Raw genomic sequence first — 22,143 nt, 5'->3', positions numbered from 1 at the left:
AACATTTGTTTGAATGGTAACAGCTCTTCCATTCCTGTTTCCGTGAGTAGGCCAAAGTAAGCTGAACAAAGCCTATGATAGAAAGCTTGTAGGTGTTCGTTCCGAGCTTGTTTGACCGTGTTAGCCAGTGAGCTATCGTGTTTGCGAGTCGCAGAATCACTGAATTTGAATTTCAAAGCTGTGGCAAGTTTAGCGTAGTCATTTAGCACGTGTTGCTGTTGTAGGCGGATGAACCTTGTCACGTGTCTATTCGACGTTCACTTCAACAGGTAAACCCTGTCAGAACCCGTAGCTTTCGGGTAGCCACCCAACGCGTCCTCTATGTCAGCTAGGAACGTCTCAGTATCGTTTGGCTGACCTGGAACGGGGTCAAAGGTGGGGAAATTCTTGACGAGTTTGTCAAGGTATTCAGCGCCAAGCGGGCGGAGAGGATTGGCTTCATCCTGTGGAGAAATTGGGGCCGACAGGCCAAGAGGAGAAGCCAAGCTTTGGCTTTGTTGGCCGAGAGGCTCCATATTACTCAGTGCCGAATGGCCAAGATGAGAAGACTGAGGGACACATGATGGAGGCAATGTCTGAAACCTATCGTCTTCACTCCTTTGAGTACCGGACTCCGGTTGCTTGGATGGGTAGTCATGCTGTAGAGCGTGACCATTCTGGACTTCCTCCAGATGGTACCTAAGGGTGGTCTTCTGCTGCATTGCAGAGTCCACTTGAGCGCTTAGAGTACCGATTTTGGACATGTGAGTGTCACCTCTGCTCCTTTCGGTCTCAAACTTATCTGTCATGGTTTGCAGATAGAGGTCTCGAGTATGGAGCGAGAGATTCAGTGATGAGATTTCCTCTGCTTGCTTAGAAATCAATATTTCCATCCTCATCACCTGAGGTCTCTCATCATTCATTTGGTCAGCAACTTCAATAAGTTCTGCTGATTTGTCATCCAACTTTGTCATTGTGTTCATCAACTGATCGTCTTTGGTCTGCAGAATTTGGAGTAGAACATTGTTACCTTGAGTAACGTTCAACAAAACTGCCTGCATGTTATCAAATTGTGCGCTCCTGTTTATAGATAACTCGACAGATTTATCTAATTTGGAGTGGACTACATCGTATTTAGTTTTGGCTAAATCGAGTTGTTCCTGCAGATGACGATTTTGTTGGAGAGTTTGTGCTCGTTCATCGTCATAAGTATTTGCAATTACTTTTAATTCTTCCGATTTCAAACGCAGTTCCTTGGCTAGCAGAATGTTTTCATTTCCTGCTTTTGTCAATAGTTGCTCAGTTCTCTCCACCTGTGCCCTCATGTTAGCCATGTCTTGCACGTGCTTCAGCTGTGCACTGTGGTATTGGACCGATGCCAACCTTTGATGGCGATACATAAGTGCTAAAGTGGAGAGAACCGTCACAAAGCCTGTGTTTGATGGTTGATTTTGGAGAGCGTTCGCAATTTCGGCTGTGTTTTCGCTAATGTCATAATTAGGGTTGGTATCCCTGCTGAGGTCAGAGATCGATCCTTTTATGAGTTGAGGTTCACTAATTAGCGGAGGAGTGGTGACCACCTCCTTTGGTAGCTTGCACATTATTCGAAAAATTTAGAGGAAACATTTTCCTATTTTTTTTTCAATGTTTGGGTATGGAATTCATTGGAAGCTGCAAAGACAAGTTTAATCTATTCATAGATGTTGACGAACCATCAGTACTGTACCAGTAATGTGGAAGTTGGACGTGAATGAATTTGCAAAAGCAAATTGAATTAATTAATCAATGCCAATGATTAATCATACCTGGGTAGGCTATCTGGGTATTAAACTTGAATTAACCTGAGAGGTTGCTTCATCCAGGTTAATATGGGAAGTTTAAAAGTGTCTCATTTGATTGCAAGAACATTCAGGTATGTTCAACAATTTAACTTATTAAATTGAATGAGATGATAATCCATACAATCTCCATTGATTGGATATCATAAGTGTAAACAGTAGTTCAAATGTTGGGAACACTCCCCACTATGGTACACTTCTTCCTTGGGCCGAAGCCACATGGGATTCCCGTGGGGGCGGGACTTCTGTCAGTACTGGATTACTGAATGGGTTTTGCAAAAACCAAATTTTACTGATTGATCAATTTTAATGATAAATCAAACCTGTATAGGCTATTTGGGATTTAAACTTTAATTAACCTGAGAGGTTTATTCATCTAGGTTAATGTGGAAAAAATATTACAATGTCTCATTTAGAAAACTCATCAATTTGGATATTATTTAAAAGATCCATTTGAGAATGTAAATCTGGCAATTTCACTTATTAGTTCAATTGAATAAGACATCGATATCCGTCTGGATATCACGAGTAACGACTTGAGTGTCACCTGACTAATTCTTCTTGAAGGAAAGTACTGGTGACTCTTCAGAGGTCCCTGCTGGCACACGCTGAAATCAAGCGGAAGTACCCAGAGCGGGACTTTCGTTCCGCAAGTCGGATGAATTACAATGTGGCACAAAACAAAATGGCTGTTTTTCCTTTTGTTAGCTTAGCATCTCGAGCAAGCTAATGCTACTTTATGCCTGAAAAATGCACAACATAGGATTCCCTTGGCAGGGGAAAGGTTTTACTTATAACGTATTATGTTCAAACCCTTTTCGGCGATATTTGACGATGTTTTAACCGGAACTCGCGGCAAACAACGAAATGCACCGTGGTCTACTCGCATCGAAACGCGAGAGAGACAGAGAGATACTTATCGCTGGTCAAGCTAATCTCTCCTAAATTTCAATCGGCTGGCTCTTTGTCCTCGCTCGAGAAATTAATAATGACCTAGCCAACACGCGTCTGAAACGTTTGGCCAAACGCGCTATTTCTCAGATAGCTTTATCAGCCATCATACATAAATGTATAGTTTATGCTACCCACTGACTACGTCAGAGCACAACACGGAGGCGATTCTCCAGAGCACACACGCACCAATAATTCCGGTCTACAATTCCCATAATGTATATAATAAACTTGGTATATTATGTAATCTGCTTTTCAATTTTATATAGGCTGAATCAAAATGAAAGCGTCATCCTATTTTAGATTCCTCACAGGGGGCAACAAATGTCGTGTCTTTGGCTATGCCGGATTAAGTGATATGACATGCTAACCTATAAAATTCTTTCTCTAATTAATATTACCTGATTAAGCTAATCATGTAAATGTAATTAACTAGAAAGTCGGGGCACCACGGAAGAACGTTTATAGAGCCGTTATCTTCCGAATAAACTCTTAAAATACTTAGTAATACTTTACATCGGTAGCAGTCAATATTAACCCTTATCTTATTTTCAGTCTCATAATGAACTTTGTAAATTCTTGGTTATCTTCACGAACCCTGGCTAACAAGTTGAATCAGCAATACCAAATTGGGTTTAATTATTTATTTACTAAATACCTAAACTAATCACACAGAATTACATATACACAGAATACAAATGATGTCATACAGAAAACGTCCTGGTGGACAGAACCTGTATGAGGCTTGTTACACAAAGGAAAGGGGGTTGGGCTTGAATGAAAGAGCGGGAAGACTTAGGAACGAAGAAACAGCAGCTATGCTATCGTAAATACATTATCTTATGCATTCTAAATTACTGCCCATTTGGAAAAGGAAAATGCAATAAATATTTACTCTGAGCTGCGCTTCGGTAGATTGGTCGTAGATGCTGGCCGGGTTGGCCAACAGATCTTCCTGTCCTCGGAAGAATGTCTCTGGTGGTAAATTGAATACGTGGTGGTATCTTCGTCTGGTTGTTAGACTGGATCCATCGTCCGTCCTTTCCTAGCTCCCGTCTACAGCGGCCGCTGCTAACTCAACGGCTAGGAAGTATCACTTCTGTAGTGAATAAGCTCAAAGTTCATACCATTCGCCACCAAAGCTCACGCCGAGGTTGGCTTAGTTCTGTACTTGACGTGTGTCCTTCTAACGTAGAGGCTGCAGACCTCACGTACTGGAACAACGTGGTTATCTTTTCATCAAAGGCTTATATAGTGGAGAGGGGGAAGGATGTGTTTCATCGTTTATAACCCCTGTCTCTTCACAGGGGTGGGCCACTGATCAAGCAGGGCACTTTCCTTATGAAAACCCAATTCTCTCATTTGGAAGCTAAAATTACATTTAATCTCCTAACAAACAATTTCAATATCAAACATTTCAATTGCATAACAATTCCATGTGACTCTGATAACTAGAGGGTGTATACTTTCTCAGGTACAGTTTATGTCGTCCTGTCATCAGTCATAATGTCTCAGATGACAACCGAACTGACATACATACTCATTACGTTCCCAAGCATATTTCCAACTGGTTTTATTACCAAAATATGGTTCCTTTTCCCCATTTGTTTGATGTTCCCAGACTCTCTATATTTAACACAGGCTATTCAAGTCCTTCAGTAGGGTCAGAGAGGGGAAGGGAGAAAGGTATTTATGGGGGGGGGGGGGGGTCATAAACCTTACCCACAGGCCAACGTCATGACATGGGATTGGAATGTCCTTTGTCTCCAGAAGACTTTTGCTGTCAAAAACTCTAACGTCCAAAAAGTGAACACTGGAACAATCAGAATGTGGGGAATGGTCAGTGGGGACCTAAATAATAATCATGTCATATTGTTTTTCATTTTGTGATGTTATTATTAAGACTATAAAGGAAATACTGTAATTTGAAGAGTATTTACACTACAGGTATGAAGTCTCCATCCAAAATGTGTATTTTTTTTAAGATAGGAATGTGATTTTAGTTTTGTAATGAGATAATTGTTTACCTTGCATACCTTGCACAGTAACTAGCTACGCCACTCTCAACCTCAACACGAGGTGAACTAAATTAACTTATCAGACCACGACACCGCCAGTCTGCAGCTGCGCATGTAAAGTGGTTTGGAACTTTGACTATCTACCCGTGATGGAAAAAAGAGAAAACCCCTCTCAGACAATCACTAGTTCAGCTAAGAACTGTTCTGAGGAAACAGCCCATGGTTGACCAGACAACTAAGAAGAAGGACATAGTGACCACTGGTGGACAATCAGAGCCTTACAAGTGAGCTGAGTGAATACATAGCCAAAACCGCCTTTCAAGAAAGCTTGGATTCAACAGAGATAGAAGACAGATGACGGCATTCAAACACGTAAATGTCACATTGTATAATGATAGGAGGCGCAGGAATACAAAATAGTTTTTTTTATTTCACTCCCCAAAATACCTTTTGTCATGAACATGACGGGGACGAAGACCAAAACAAACACGTGTGTATATATATAACACAGGGCTGTAACCCAAACAAAGAGCGAGGTGTAAACCTCTAATAAATACACGGGACAAGACCCGTAATAACAATACATGGGACGAGACACATAATAACAAGTGCACACTAACATGGTAACACGCCAGCCGATACAACAGAGCACAGGTACCGTGGTTTTTCCTTTAAAAGTTTACAACAACAAAAAAGCTTACACCGCAGGACTTAGAGGTACCCAGCATCACAGCTTCATTGATCCAGACCACCACAAGGGGGAGTTAGAGCACTCATTATGCATTTGGGTCCCAAGGATTTTATATGACCAATCATATCGAGTGCTTCCAGTGACGAATTTGACGCGAGCCACCCATCCCTGGTGAATTTCTTCAGCAAAGATGGCTGACAAAACATTATGGGGGAAGCAATTGTAAATAATTATAACGTCATAACGAGTCAAGCTAAAAATCTACAATTGAGAGGAATATGTTAGTTAATGTAGAGACAAACGAATGTCCATATTTTTTTGTCATAAAGTTAGTTTACAAAAATCATGATTTAGCAAGTTAACTGACTGGGTAACATTAGCCAGCGAGCTTGCTGGTGTTATGTCATGAGTACAGTATGACATTGTAATTTGTGTTGTTTTTAAGGACTCCTGAGAAAACCAGCAAACCAGGCTGTCGTCTTGGGAAACAGTGGATGTAAAGAATCTAGCTAGCTAAAGCATTTACTACAAATTGAATGCCGTGCAATGCAGCTGAAGTAACATAGCTAGCTAACTAATTACTTGCTTATTTATGTAGTGGTGGATAAAAATAACTGTATGCCTATGGATGTGTAGCTAACTATTTACTTGCTTATTTATGTAGTGGTGGATAAAAATAACTGTATGCCTATTGATGTGTAGCTAGCTACAGTATGTAGCCGATCTGTGTATGGACCCTAAAACGTTGTGTTCTGAACTAATATTCATACCAATCTATGAACCTCAGCTATCATAGTTGTTGTATCAACTTCAAGTCTGAATGGCATTAATGAAGCCTATGGCTTGAGTAGAATACAATAACTTCATTGTTGTAAGGGGTGCGTAACTGGTGGCAGTGATGTCAGATGCAAAAGAGCAGAACTAGGTAATAGCCGGAGCAGTTTAATTTCAAAACCAACAGCATAAAGAAATAACCAACATGGGTACACAACCCGACGCGCACCAGTAAACATGTGCACAAGCACTTACAACAAACAATTCCACATTAAGACATAGGGGGAACAGAGCGTTAAATACACAACACTTAATGAGGGAAATGAGAACCAGGTGTGTAGGAAAACAAGACAAAACAATTGGAAAATGAAAAGTGGATCGAAGATGGCTAGAAGACCGGTGACGCCGACAGCCGAACGCCGCCCGCCGAACGCCGCCCGAACAAGGAGAGGAACCGACTTCGGTGGAAGTCGTGACAATTGTGCCAAGGATGCAAGTCCTATATACATGTACTGTAGTTATTACCACGCATGAGATCTCCACATTGTAGCCTGTACATTGAATATATTCACTGATCATGTACTCTTCCTTGGCAAATAAAGGTGCATTTCAGGTTTGAATCTCTGTGAGACATTCTTTTTCAGTCATATCCAACACCAGGTGTATCAAACTCCATTCTTTGAATGATGCTGTGTCTGCATGTATGTATTACAACTATACACTTCAACAGTGTTTACCACTCCTGCTTCTGGGACATCAATGATTACACATTGCAACTATGCAATAGACTAAAAACATGATTTAAGTAAAGGCTGATTTATAATTCATATATACAGAACTACATAACTCCCTTCATCTGAATTCATAATGAGGACACAGGATAGTATTTCAATGAGATACTTAATTTCAACCAGTGGAGAATGTGAAACGCTTAATTGAAAGAAGTTCATTATCCGGGTGTTATAAATACATAATACATGCATTGTAATTATGATAATTGTAATATTATATTATAAATACAAGTTCAATCTGTACTTCAATGCACATATGGTGTGCATTATAAAACGAGGATTAAAGACGAGGTGGGGAGAGAGGTGTAGAAGACAGAAAGGGAAAGAAATAAGAACAGAGGCAGACAGCATATGATTAATGAATTACAGTGCTACCCTAATATTCTCTCAGTTCATCTCAATTACAGTGTCTCTAGCGGTGTCTCCTAACCAGCCTTGGGCCCACAGTTGGCCGGAAGGTTATCCTAAGAGCGAGTGAGGTGGCGATGACGGGACTGGCTTCCTCTCTCACATCAAAACATACCTGCAGATGAGAGACAGATGGATAGAGAGAGCATGATTAAGCCTTGTTTTTTTTCATGATCATGATGTGCCCTCTGTATCAGCAAGTTCAGATGCGAGAGGGGTTCACCAACACAGCTGATATAACCTAGAGGATTTAGGGAGAAGGGGGAGAGGGATGAAGTGAAGGAGAGAGACTGCTATTGTGTGTCACCTGGTGTCCACGCTAAGTGACTACAGAGTACTTTATGCCGAAAAACAGACACATGAGGACAAAAAATAGAAGATGATGTCATTATTAGACATAAATACCGCTTGAAGCTTGATGATAACTTGATCATTTGAATCAGCTGTGTAGTGCTAAGGCAAAACAAAAATGTGCACAGGTGTTTGGAGCATTCCGATATGCCACAGCTGGTGAGGTGTCAGGTTTGCCTCTATACTTAGGGTGATTATTCCAACTCTCTGAAATGCTGCAGATCTGCCCGCAGACGAGGTAGGAACACATATCCCACACAGAAGAGGTGGATAGAATTCAACAGGTCAAGGTATCCTTCCTCCTCCAAACTGTGCATGTGAGACTGGTTCCATGTACAACAAGACAGGCAGAGAGGAAGAGAGAAAAATAACACAGAGCAGTTTAATTACCTCTGGTTATGGACACTTTTGCCAGCAAAAGTTTTCACGGCATGTTCGTCGGACAGTGAACATCTGGCAATAATTACTTTTTCGACCCCTTGATCAGCTCGCACCCTGAAAGTAAAGAAAATAGCTTATTTTTTGTTGATATGAAAACAATAACTGAGATATGACTGTTCAATCTAAAGCAGCAGATGTTATTTTCAAGATACGTCAATACAGCACAGAAAGCTTTACACCAGACTGGTATTGTTGTTGTTCCTTAGGTGATGGGAAATATGCATTATGCAGGTGCGACGCTACCATCCCACCTGCCCATAAGAAGTTAACGAAGTAACGTAACGTTAACTAGTTTAACATCCGATGACTCTGACCATCAAAATAGTCTGTTAACCCCACTATTTTCATACCAGAGTTATTATTTTCATTAATGATGATCTTTACTTTATGGAGATAATAGATAAGTAAAACAAAAGATCGTCTTTTGATGGTGTTTAATCTATTGATTTAATTAAATGAATAGTTCTACTTTTCAGCCCTTCCAGCCTGAATTTGAAGTATTTACAGTGAGCACTTGCATTTTAAACGATATACTAGGCCTACACAGTATGTCTCATGTGATATGATGACCTGTTCTTTGGGGAACTTATCATCAGTACATTATTTCTCATGTGGGGATGTTGTTGTCTTTTGATTTCAGGGAGAGCTGTATGCCTCCCCAAGGGATGGCAACGCATTTTGCCTGATGTGGAACAAGGCATTGTTCAGGTGGTCGGGGAATGGGGTTCCAGAGATGGACTTTGCCAGGGTTGACAAAATGTGGTGGGACCGCCATTCACCACCATCTGCAGCTCAGTAGAGATGGAGAGGTACTTTGCCCATCCTCTGCTGCTCTGGATGCCCAGGAAGCTCTGGCAGGTAAAGCTGTATTGCCCACATTCTGTGCAGTAGGAAGGCCATCAGTTGGAACATACGGTTCCTTACACTGCTCCACGCAAATATACTGGTAATGGCAATATCGGTTTAATGTAATTAATAATCTAATGCCGCCTTGGCGCAGGACATAGCTCATCAGTCGAGGTTGCGACACCAGGAATTAACGAGTGTAGCGAAATCTGAGGGCATTTTCAACCAAGAATGAACATACTCGCCAATGCCGACCCTGTATCAATGCCGACCAATGCCGACTCGCCAATGCCGACCCCGCTGCTGTATTTAGCTGTTTTTAATGCTTTCCTCTCCTTACCGTGACAATCTAAGAGTAGAAAAGAATTGGGCTTCATCCGACAATCCTCGTTCCTCTCAGCCTGTCAATCTGTCATCATCATCACTTTTTAATTATGAAAACCTGTCTCTTTTTGTCAAACCACTCACCCTCTTCAGGATTCAACTTTATAGACATGAATGTATAGCCTAAATGTGTTAAGCCTAAACGCCACAGGAGTTAAATCTTGTTTATCTCAAATAAGAGACATGGCTTAATTTATAAATGTATTATCATGTTCACATCGAAAACCTAATGTTGGCGAAATTGTTATGATTGTAAAATAAAGGAAGTAATTGAAGACAGAATTGGAGGAAGACGTGAGAATGACAAATATACCCTAATTGTTTGAAATCAGTGCACAATGCACGCAAGCTGGAAAATTAAATAGTTTATACAATGGAGCATTCAAAGACTGACATTAATTGATCAAAATGTAATTAGAGAATTCAGCTAAGGGCTTTTGTTCCCTTAGTGAATTAAGGGGAGAATACTTTTGACACAACAGAGGGACAAACAACTGAACACAAATAATAACAATTGTATATACTGTAACTAACTGAAAATGGAGAGTGACTGATCGCCTGCTTCATCAGAATGCCCAGCCTGTAAGGAGCAGAGGACGGGGCAGACTGAGTGCCAGCCAAGCATAGGTGTCGGGCACGGACAGAGGCCCAGCCGGGCACAGGTGTGGAGGTCATGAACAGAGGCCCAGCCGGGCACTGGTGTCGGGCACAGACAGAGGCCCATCCGGGCACAGGTGTGGAGATCATGAACAGAGGCCCAGCCGAGCACTGGTGTCGGGCACAGAGAGAGGCCCATCCGGGCACAGGTGTGGAGATCATGAACAGAGGCCCAGCCGGGCACGGGTGTGGAGATCATGAACAGAGGCCCAGCAAGGCACAGGTGTGGAGATCATGAACAGAGGCCCAGCCGGGCACAGGTTTGGAGATCATAAACAGAGGCCCTGCAGGGCACAGGTGTCAAGGCCACGGACAGAGAACCAGCTGGTGGTGGAGTAGTCCGTACAGGAACGGAGGACTGATGCGGTTAGAGGTGTGGAATGGATGCTGGATGGTGGGACTCCTACAAAGTCATCTGATTGGCAGCATGTTTTTTTGCATCACTCTTCATCAATGCCACCAAATACCCAGCATACCACAGAGCATTTTCAACAACCTACTTGATGGTCTGTTTCCTCTAAAGGCTGAACTGCATCTCGTGTTGACACAACAAGTGTGCCTTGTTGCTGGTTTGCAAACTCTGACTAATATAGGCCTCCTGGCCAAATTTATCCGGAAATATAGCCCTGGTGTACTCTCTTTTAGAACTATGTCTCCTGAAATGGCAAGCATCCTTACTGTCAAAAATCTAATCCAATTTAATTCATCATATATACAGTATACAGTGGGGTGTAAACAGTGCTATGAAATGCTTACTTGCAAGCTACCTCTCAACATAACCCTTGTCATACAGCATGCCTTGGGGGTATGATATTTGTGCGTCTATAACTTTCTCATTCATCATTATTCACAATTCATCAGGACTATCCGTAATCCTGGTAGCATACAAATTCATGTAGAAGTGTTTAGAAACATATTATATTCTTATTTATGTATTTACTTCTAAGTAAGTCAGCCTATATGCGCAATTTATAGATGATAATGATTTAATACAACAAAATGTTTTTTAAATGCTGAGCGCTTTTTGAGCGCTAACAGCCTATTGTCTCGGACTTGCAAATGCTTCACAATGTATTTCTTTGTAGGCTTTAGCCTTGAAATAATTTAAATAATATAGCCTAAATAATTCATTTTTTTCCCTTCTTAGCCTCTTTAATATGACATGTAGCCGATTTGAAATGTCTCAGTGTCCATTCTCCAGCATCTATTCTGCAATAGTCTATGTGTCGGGGGGCTAGGTTCAGTCTGTTATATCTGGTGTAATTCCCCTGTCTTATCTGGTATCCTGTGTGTATATATAAGTATGCTCCCTCTAATTCTCTCTCTCTCCCTCCTGTCCCGAAGGACCTGAGCCCTAGGATCATGCATCAGGACTGCCAGGCCTGTTTTCGACTCTCTCTCTACCGCACCTGCTGTCTCGACCTCTGAATTCTCGACTATGAAAAGCCAACTGACATTTAATCCTGAGGTACTGACCTGTTGCACCCTCTACAACCACTGTGATTATTATTTGACCCTGCTGGTCATCTATGAACGTGTGAACATCTTGATAGTATATATGGCCTTAAATGCCATGTATTCTTATAATCTCCACCCGGCACAGCCAGAAGAGGACTGGTCACCCCTCAGAGCCTGTTTCCTTTCTAGGTGTCTTCCTAGGTTCCTAACCACCGTGCTTCTACATCTGCATTGCTTGCTGTTTGGGGTTTTAGGCTGGGTTTCTGTATAGCACTTTGTGACATCTGCTGATGAAAAGGGCTTTATAATTACATTTGATTGATTGATTGATGAGTGCTTCTTACTGTACGTTCACCTTTTCATGTTTATCCAATACTTTTCATTCAAATCCATATAGTTTGGTTTCAATACTTCAAAACCAAATTGTAGGTCCAGGTAGTCACAAAAATAGATGGGGTTTGGTTAAATTGTGATTGGAGCGAATTTGGAGTTTTTTTTCCTGTGAGCATGGAGCAGTTTTTAGCGGAGCGGTTGGAAAGGACATGGAGCACTGGAGAGGTGCTTGAGCAAGGCTCCATGAGCAATGGGTGGGATTTCCAACTGCTCAACTCCACTCACATGCTCTGGTCAAACTGTATCTTTAGATCACATAAGAAAACGTGCAAGCGTACCTGTAGTTACTATACTTCTATAACCATATTTATTTTCACACAAAATGGCGGTGACCTTTTTCTCCTTGTGTACTGCCTGGGAGTAGCATTGGCTCTCTCTCTCATCCTGATCATTGTCCTTGATTGCATCATGTACAATAGGAACCAGAGAAAGTGTCTGCAGTGCAGAGGTAAGTGACTCCCTTTTAGAAGTTGCTCTTCTTTAAAAACTTGTTAAGGCTAGGGTCCTTTTTTCAGAATTTCCGCCTGACTGATGTGCCCAAAGTAAACTGCATGTTACTCAGGCCCAGAAGCCAGGATATGCATAATATTGGTAGCATTGGAAGGAAAACACTTTGAAGTTTGTAGAAATGTAAAAATAATGTATGAGGCTATAACACAATTGATATGGCGGGAGAAAATCCAAAGAAAAACCAACTGGAATATTTATGTTTTTGAGATCCCAGGCTCTTATAATGGCAAGCAATTCCTATGGCTCCAAATTCCTATGCAATTCCTATGGCTTCCACTAGATGTCAACAGTCTTTGTTCAAGGTTTCAGGCTTGTTTCTTCCAAAACGAGGAAGAATTTGGAGTTTTGGAAATCAGTCTGTGGGCGAAACAAAGAGGATGGGCGAAACGAAGAGGATGCGCACTTGCTAATTTTACTTTTCTATTGAACATACTTCTTTCCGTATGAAATATTATAGTTTATTTACATTTTAGGGTACCTGAGGATTAAATAGAAACCTAGTTTGACTTGTTTGAACAACGTTTAGCGGAAGCTTTTTGGATTCCTTTGTCTGCATATTGAACGAGTGGATTACTGAAATTGATGGTGCCAACTTAACTGACTTTTTGGGATATAAAGAAAGATTTTATCTAACAAAACGACCATTCATGTTGTAGCTGGGACCCTTTGGATTGCAAACAGAGGAAGATTTACAAAAAGTAAGTGATTATTTAATCGCTATTTGTGAAAAATATGTTGATGTGTGGGGCCGTCCTCAAACAATTGCATGGTATGCTTTTGCTGTAAAGCCTATTGTAAATCGGACGACGCAGTTAGATTAACACGAATTTAAGCTTTTAACCGATATCAGATACTTGTATGTTCAAAAATGTTTAATATTACGAGTATTTAATTGAATTGCACGCCCTCCAATTTCACCGGATGTTGTCGACAGGTGTCCCGCTAGCGTGGAAGAAGGGGTTGTATTTTTATCTTTGGGGTATTTCTTTTCAGGACCCGTCTCTCTGACAACATGTCCAGCAGTGTCTTGTACGGATGCAGGGGTAAGTAGAAGACCTTATATTTTGTATGTGTGATAATTGTTACATTTTATAGTAACATATAGTAATATTTCCCCCATTTTCTCATTGTTCTTCACAGGCCCAAGATGCAGACCATCTCCATTACGTTGCTCTGAATCTGAGAAACAAGAAGAACAGTTCTAGAAGACAGAGAAGCAACATGGAGGAAGAGACAGGGTACTCTGGAATATGACAGTAAAAGTGGATAGATTAAACAGCCTTATTAAATAGCTATTTATTAGCTTTATCTTTATCAACTGTATTAGCTTTATTACTGTAACTGTAGCTACTAATGAATTAAGTACATTGCTTCTCTACCAAACTCATTTGAAATGGACTTGCTTGTGATAAGATGAATAAAGCACGTGTTATGCTTTATGAACATGAATAAAGCATGTTCAGAGGAACAGAATAGCATACTCTGAGTTGTCCTTATGTTAGGCCCTGATCTAGCTATGCCATACGGCTGTGGGCTACACTAGTTCATTTAGCAGACAAGATTTGCTTAGAATTCTGTGGAATTATTTTATATTATTTTAAAGTATGAAGAATACAATTGAACATAGCTAAATAAAATAGAAAGTATATTTTCTCCAAACAATTTGACGGAGTGTGCACATGTGGCTATTCTGTGTTGAGCGGTTAACAAAGAAACAGGTCCTCCTATATGCTTAATTTAGATTTACTAATGCAACATTAGTTGTGATACAAACATTTGGCTATATGTTTAGATTTTTTATACATTCTAAGGCTGCATGATGCGACTCTAATGATGATTTGAAAAAAGTCACATGAAAGGCACGAAGTCTGCTTTGTTTGTTTTACACAGGCTGCACACACTTCATCAGTCTTTCATTCACAATTTGACAAGCACTTGAAAATGGCTCGGATTTCCCAGCAGCATCCCTTTTGTGTGGTCGTAATGCCCCCCAAAACAATCCATGTCTTTTGCAGCCAGTGTATGTTGTGCCCTTGGGATGAATATAACAATTCCTCACATGGCTCTTTCAGATATCTCAATTGTTATTAGCTAATATACAGTATTTTATTTTGTTTAACACTTTTTTGGTAACTACATGATTCCATATGTGTTATTTCATAGTTTTGATGTCTTCACTATTATTCTACAATGTAGAAAATAGTAAAAATAAAGAAAACCCTTAAATGAGTAGGTGTGTCCAAACTTTTGACTGGTACTGTATATATTTCTATCGCTCTTTTTTTCTCTATGTCTCTCTCTCTCTCTCTGTGTGGTTCTCTGCAGACTGTCTCAGGTGTGTCACAATCTACTGGCTCTTCAAGTTGACCATTTATGCAACAGTAGACCACTATTTTCATGAGGCAGTTTGTTATCTATTCATAGTAAACTGAAATCTGTGAAAAACCATAATGAACTATCTATTGGGTAATTTAACCTAGATATCTGAAGTACTTTGCCCCACACACATGACAGAATTAAGTGTGATGTAAAGTATTATCAAAATCTGGGCCAAGAAGAAAGAGCCTCCTCATATTTATATGATGGGAGGGCTTATATCCGTCCATACATTGGACAATAAATTGTGTATGAGATATTGCTGGTTAATAACCTGTTGAGGACCCCTTCGAGATAGGATCCCGTTAACGGGATTGATTTTGACAACAGCCAGTTAAAAATCAGAGCGCCAAATTCAAAACAGCAAAAATGTCATAATTAAAATTTGTCACACATACAAGTATTATACACCATTTTAAAGCTAAGATTCCCCTTAATCTAACCACATTGTCCGATTTCAAAAAGGCTTTACGGCGAAAGCAAAACATTAGATTATGTTAGGCCACCACCTAAACAAGAAAAGTCACACAGCCATTTTCACAGCAAGGAGAGACGTCACAAAAACCAGAAGTACAGCTAAAATTAAGCACTAACCTTTGATGATCTTCATCAGATGGCACTCATATGACTTCATGTTACACAATACATGTATGTTTTGCTCGATAAAGTTCATATTTATATCCAAAAACTCCATTTTACATTGGCGCGTGATGTTCAGAAATGTTTTCCCTCCAAACCTCCCGGTGAATGAGCACAATGAGCACACATATTACAGAAATACTCATCATAAACTTTGATCAATATACAAGTGTTATGCACAGAATAATAGACAACCTTCTCCTAAATGCAACCGCTTTGACAGATTTCAAAAAAGGTTCACGGCGAAAGCACAATTTGCAATAATCTGAGTACAGCCCAGAAGACATCAACAACAAGCAAACAGAAACCCGCCATCTTGGAGTCAATAAAACTAATAAATTACATTATAAATATTCACTTACCTTTGATTATCTTCATCAGAATGCACTCCCAGGAATCCCACCTCCACAATAAATGTTCGATAAAGTTTATCTTTATGTCCGAAAACATCCATTTTGTTCGCGCGTTAGGTTCACAACCCAAATCCACAACGCACGTGCTTACTTAGTCCAGACGAAAAGTCAAAAAAGTTATACTACAGTTTGTAGAAACATGTCAAACGATGCATAGAATCAATCTTTAGGTTGTTTTAACATATATCTTCAATAAAATTCCAACCGGATCTATCCGTTCTCTTTAGGAATGAATATTTTTGTGACAAAAAATGTCTAAATATTCCATTACCGTACTTCGAAGCATGTCAACCGCTGTTTAAAATCAATTTTTATGCAATTTATCTCGTAAAAAAGCGATAATATTCCGACCGGGAATCTCCTTTTCGGTAAACAGAGGAAAAATCACAAAGACGGGGGCGGCCAGTGCACGCGCCTAAGCCCACAGTCCCTTGATCGGCCACTTGAGAAAGGCGATAATGTGTTTCAGCCTGGGGCTGGAATGACGACATTCAGGTTTTTCCCGGGCTCTGAGAGCCTATTGGAGCCGTGGGAAGTGTCACGTTACCGCAGAGATCCTTTGTAATGGAATGAGATGTCAAAGAAAGACAATAAATGGTCAGACAGGCCACTTCCTGTAAAGGAATCTCTCAGGTTTTGACCTGCCATTTGAGTTCTGTTATACTCACAGACACCATTCAAACAGTTTCAGAAACTTTGGAGTGTTTTCTATCCAAAGCCAATTATTATATGCATATTCTAGTTACTGGGCAGGAGTAGTAACCAGATTAAATCGGGTACATTTTTTATCCAACCGTGAAAATACTGCCCCCTAGCCATAACAGGTTAAAATCAATTTTTATGCAATTTTTCTCGTAAAAAAGCGATAATATTCCGACCGGGAAACCGTGTTTAGGTTCAAAGAGAGAGAAAATAAAAACATGGGGTCGCCTCGTGCATGCGCCTCAGTCTCATTGTCCTCTGATAGACCACTTACCAAAGGCGCTAATGTTTTTCAGCCAGGGGCTGCAAAGACTTCATTCAGCTTTTTCCCGGGTCCTGAGAGCCTATGGGAGCCGTAGGAAGTGTCACGTTACAGCAAAGATCCTACATTTTCAATAAAGAGAGTCAAGAAGCCCAAGGAATGGTCAGAGAGGGCACTTCCTGTACAGAATCTTCTCAGGTTTTTGCCTGCCATATGAGTTCTGTTATACTCACAGACACCATTCAAACAGTTTTAGAAACTTTAGGGTGTTTTCTATCCAAAGCCAATAATTATATGCATATTCTAGTTTCTGGGCAGTAGTAATAACCAGATTAAATCGGGTACGTTTTTATCCGGCCGTGCAAATACTGCCCCCTACCCTCAACAGGTTAATTTGGGTAAGTTTTTCATCCGGCCGTGAAAATACTGCCCCCTATCCGTAAGAGGTTTTTAAGCAAAGACTATTATCATGTTTTCTGTAGATGTTTCTTTGTGTTAGAAACCCTACGTGATGACAGTGTCATAGCATGTGGCCAACAAGGTCACAACTACTGTATGACTCCCATGGACAAGAATGGCAAGAACAACAGATTAAGTAAAGTAATCCATTGATGCTTGTGGTTATGTCTTATACTTTCAGGTGGACAAGCCCTCAGGTGGATGGCTGTAGTACATAGTATTGTAGACAGTATGAGCTGTATTTAGGTCTAATAAAGGATAAAACACAGTAGTCACATTCAGTTTAAAAATACAACTAAACATTGACAAAATCAAACTTGCAATGTGATAAAGTTGTGCAACATATGTTCAAGCTGTACAAAAACATGAATGGACAGTGTTTGTTGCAATCGTGACCTACTGGCCAGCCAATCAAATCTGAACATCCAGATCAGACGGTACCGGAGATCAACCAATGTAAGCAAATGCAAGTTTCCTTTCTGTTCTGTAGAGAGACTGAATTTCACACAGGTCAATCTCATCACTTGAAGAAACAAGCAAGATGAACAAACTCTTCATCTTTCTTTTCATCCGGAAAGCTTGTAAGTAACATCTAGCTCAATTTACTAGGTTATCCAGATGGATGGCCATCGCGATGAGTGCGTCCAAGGAGAGGTGGTCGTGACAACATGCCAGTACCGTCTGGACCTCCTCGCGCTGTCCTCTTCTGAATAGCATACAGAGCACCGGCTCATTCCATCCGCTGTTTGCTGCTACAGCCCGGAGGGTGAGAGCATACTCGGCAGTGGTCTGGTCATCCTGCTGTAGTTGGAATAGGCGCTCACCCCCCTCTCTGCCCTCCAGCGGATGATGGAAGATACCTCTGAACAGAGCCATGAACCCCTCATACGGATCCAGCTCCTCCTCTCCTCTCTCCCAGACGGCTGTAGTCCACTCCAACACCTGTCCAGTCAGCAGAGAAATAACTGTGGCAACCGTGGACCTCTCAGTGGTGGGGGCTCCCATCTGGTGCACTAAATAGAGGGAGCACTGGACTAGGAAGCCGCCGCATTTAGATGGGGTTCCATCATATTTATCCGGGAGGGACAAACGGGCATTGCTGACCTGGGCGGACTGCTGAATGGACTGGTGTGCTGAGTCGCTGGGTCGTCTAGTGGCAGATTATCCTCCGCTAGTTGAAGGCAACGCCTCTTGGGTATGTTTGAGACGTTGAAGACTGCAAATGACCTCTTCCACAGCCTTCCCCAGTTGCGCCAGCTGGTCGTGGTGTTGACGAAGTAGTAGGTATCTCTGTTCATTGACCGTCTGGGAGATGTCCTGATTTCCTGCTGCTTCCATTTGTTGAGGCAATATTCTGTAACGTAGATGCTGGGAGTTGGGAAGCAAGTGCAGGTGGTGAGTTTAGGAATAAAAAAACAGAACATGGAACAATACAAGAAACAAGGGTAGCGTACGGACATAAAACAACATCAATAATGCCTGGGGAATAAACCTAAGTTAGTGCCAGATATAGGGGAGGTAATGAGTGAGAAAATGGAGTCCAGGTGTGCCTCATCATGAGGAGTAGGTGCGCGTAATGATTGATGCCAGGTGTGAGTAATAATGGTTGCCAGGACCGGTGGTTAGTAAACCGGTGACGTCGAAAGCCGGAGAGTGGGAGCAGGAGTAGACTTGACAGTAGCCTAGAGGCATGTCTTTTTGAAGTGATTGTTTGACAATCAGATGAAAACATCATGACTGGTTGTGTTTATGCCACATTAAAAGGTAATACATGTTAACCTTTTCAAACGTGAGTTCCAAATATGTCTAATGGGTGCCCCAGTGTGAGTTTTTTAATGCATGTGATGTCAGAATGCCCTCACTGTTCCAAAATGTGATTGTTATGTAACAGGACAGTTAACACTCGCTGCCCCAAACGCGTCTTTCTTTTTCCCAACAATGTTAATCAGGTAATATTAATTAGAGAAAGAATTTTATAGGTTAGCATGTCATATCACTTAATCCGGCATAGCCAAAGACACGACACCCAATAGAGAGCCAGAAAGTTCTCTCCTGCTTAAATTTACGACCGGGTGTGAGGGTGTCAAAACCCCCACCGTGCCTGGTGATTATCAGCCATTGCCAAGCTGATCTGACCCATTGTGATCCTCATGTGTAGTCATGACACAGCAGTAAGTCCCAGCATCAGAGAGGCTGAGGTTCCTCTTGGGGAGGTTGTAGACACAACTTTGTGTAGGAGACCCAGCCTCAGGGCTCTTCTTACACTGATCACTCCTGTCTCCATGGTGGTAAATAATTCCTAAACAGGATTCTCCTGAGACATGTCTGAACCAATAGACATTGCGTTCTCCTGCACAGGTCTCCGTGTGTATTGTACAGTTCAGAATTACAGATTCACCTGGCTGGACTGTGTCATGGAAGTATTCTAATCAAAAGGAGAGACTTTTAAATTTCTTCAAAACAAGTTAACTTTATTATTGAATTACTTCAGTAATGGAGCTTGTCAACGACCCACCCGTAGGTGATTCGTTGAGAGCCCAACCAGCAGAACGAAGCCACAGCATTGTATAGCAAAGTCCATGCTCCTGGATGTTCATGACAAATCAAAGATGAGAGAATTTTTACAAAGGTACATTTTGCTCTCAGGCAAGAGACATCAAGATTTACATGGCGTCAAATATCTGTCTCTAGTTAATTTACTGCTTGCATATACAAAAATACTAATGCAACCTAGAATATTAAACGCTTTCGTTAAAGAAACTGGAGATTGGTTCTCCCTGTTACCGACATACATGCACACAGACACTAACCATGGAATGGAATGTTGTCTTATCACCAATCCATCGTAAGTCTACTGTCACTTAAAATCTCCCAGAGCCCCACTTTCAGTCCACACACACACACACACACACGTGTTCTAAAAAAAAAATATTCTGTTGCATAAAACTAGTGAAAACTAAAGTAAAGCTAAGGTCTGTGGGTGAAAAACATGTATTCGTCACTAGCATTTGATGAAGCAGTTCTACGAACATATCAAGGAAAAGCTCATGTTTAGTTAAATTCAACAATTAAAGAAGTTCCCTCTCCAAATATGAGCTCATAGAAGACTGTAGTGGAACAATTGTATCTAGCTGAGTCCCCTGGCTCTGTCTTGGATATGGTCAAGTTACAGCTGTATTCCCCTCTCCTCACAACCAAACGTTTGGTCTCTGTAAAGTCCTTAATAAAATTGTTGGAATAATGACAGATGTCTTGGCCAACATAAAGAGATGACGTCATGTGGAGGGGTTTCTGTCCAAAAGTCTGCTTGAATGTAACGGCTGTCTTCAGAAATGAACCAAGGCGCAGCAGGTATGTGAATACTCATCTTTAATTACCCAACAAAAGGAGTAAAGCATCCACAGGAACCAATAAACACGACAGCAGCAACAGTTTACAGGCTAAAAAACACAGTGCAAAACAACCACCCACAACCCCAAAGAAAAACACACACACCTATATAGGACTTCCAATCAAAGGCAACTATACACACCTGCCTTCAATTGGAAGTCCCAATCAACAACCCAACATTTAACAAACACAAACCACCTGCCACATCCTGACCAAGACTAACACAATTACGCCCTCTGCTGGTCAGGACGTGACATTGAAACATTTAAATCTGGTCACTGACTCATTTGGACTAAAGCAAGTGAGAGTCACAGTGCCTCCCAGCTCAGTAACCATCACAGGGGTTGGTTGGATTACGTTTGGTTTGGTAAAAGCACAAACTGGCAAATCAAACAATTAAAATGGATCAAAGACAAAGACATAAACCATTTCTAGCATTACAGACAACATCCACCCCACTTATCATATTCAAACTACATACTACAAATGATTAAAAAGGGAAATAATATAAAATGTCTTACACTTACACAAGTTGGCGTGAAACAAAAATACTTCTATATTCATCATTGTAGCATTACTCCCTTCTGTACTGTATAGTGTGTGGATGTGACAGTGTGAGACTTTATATGCACCTTATATACGACGGCACTTTACATGTACCCATCATACAGTAGGAGGGAACACTGAAAGAAGAGATTTCATTAGCAGACTACAATCTTAGATGTCTGTCCTCTGGTTTACCATAGTTTGAGCTTTCCGGCAATTCAGAGTTACTAAATCAAGGCAATCAAATTTTGGCTTGAGCTGTATCAAGCTTATTGTTTGAGAGAAACTAAACATTTACTGATAGGATTTCTCTTTTGATGTTTGGACAGTATACAGTCAATGATCTTTAGTGCTGCTAATATTACCGACCCCAACCCAGCCCAGTCCAAGGGTTAAAGTAATCATCCACAATGCACATTTACCCACCACTTCATAAAAGCTGCATTTCTGGGTCTGGTTTTCATCATTGGCGTCCAACATTAAATACTAATATTAGATGTAACACTAACAGCATTGAATGAAATATACAGTTGAAGTCGGAAGTTTACATACACTTAAGTTGGAGTCATTAAAACTTGTTTTTAAACCACTCCGCAAAATTCTTGTTAACAAACTATTGTTTTGGCAAGTAGGTTCGGACATCAACTTTGTGCATGACACAAGTAGTTTTTCCGACAATTGTTTACAGACAGATTATTTCACTTAGAATTCACTGTATCACAATTCCAGTGGGTCAGAAGTTTACATACACTGAGTTGACTGTGCCTTTAAACAGCTTGGAAAATTCCAGAAAATTATGTCATGGCTTTAAATGCTTCTTTTAGGCTAATTGACATCATTTGATTCAATTGGAGGTGTACGTGTGG

At 40.9% G+C, this 22,143-nt stretch overlaps 1 pseudogene; it reads left to right on the top strand.

Annotated features, from left to right (window-relative positions):
• Nucleotides 1-22,143, top strand: part of LOC123743870 (uncharacterized) — a 119,399-nt pseudogene that overhangs the window by 32,848 nt on the left and 64,408 nt on the right.

This window comes from Salmo salar, chromosome ssa07 (genome assembly GCF_905237065.1).
Source record: "Salmo salar chromosome ssa07, Ssal_v3.1, whole genome shotgun sequence".
NCBI classification, from domain to species: domain Eukaryota; kingdom Metazoa; phylum Chordata; class Actinopteri; order Salmoniformes; family Salmonidae; genus Salmo; species Salmo salar.
This window is presented reverse-complemented; position numbering and strand designations above follow the sequence as displayed.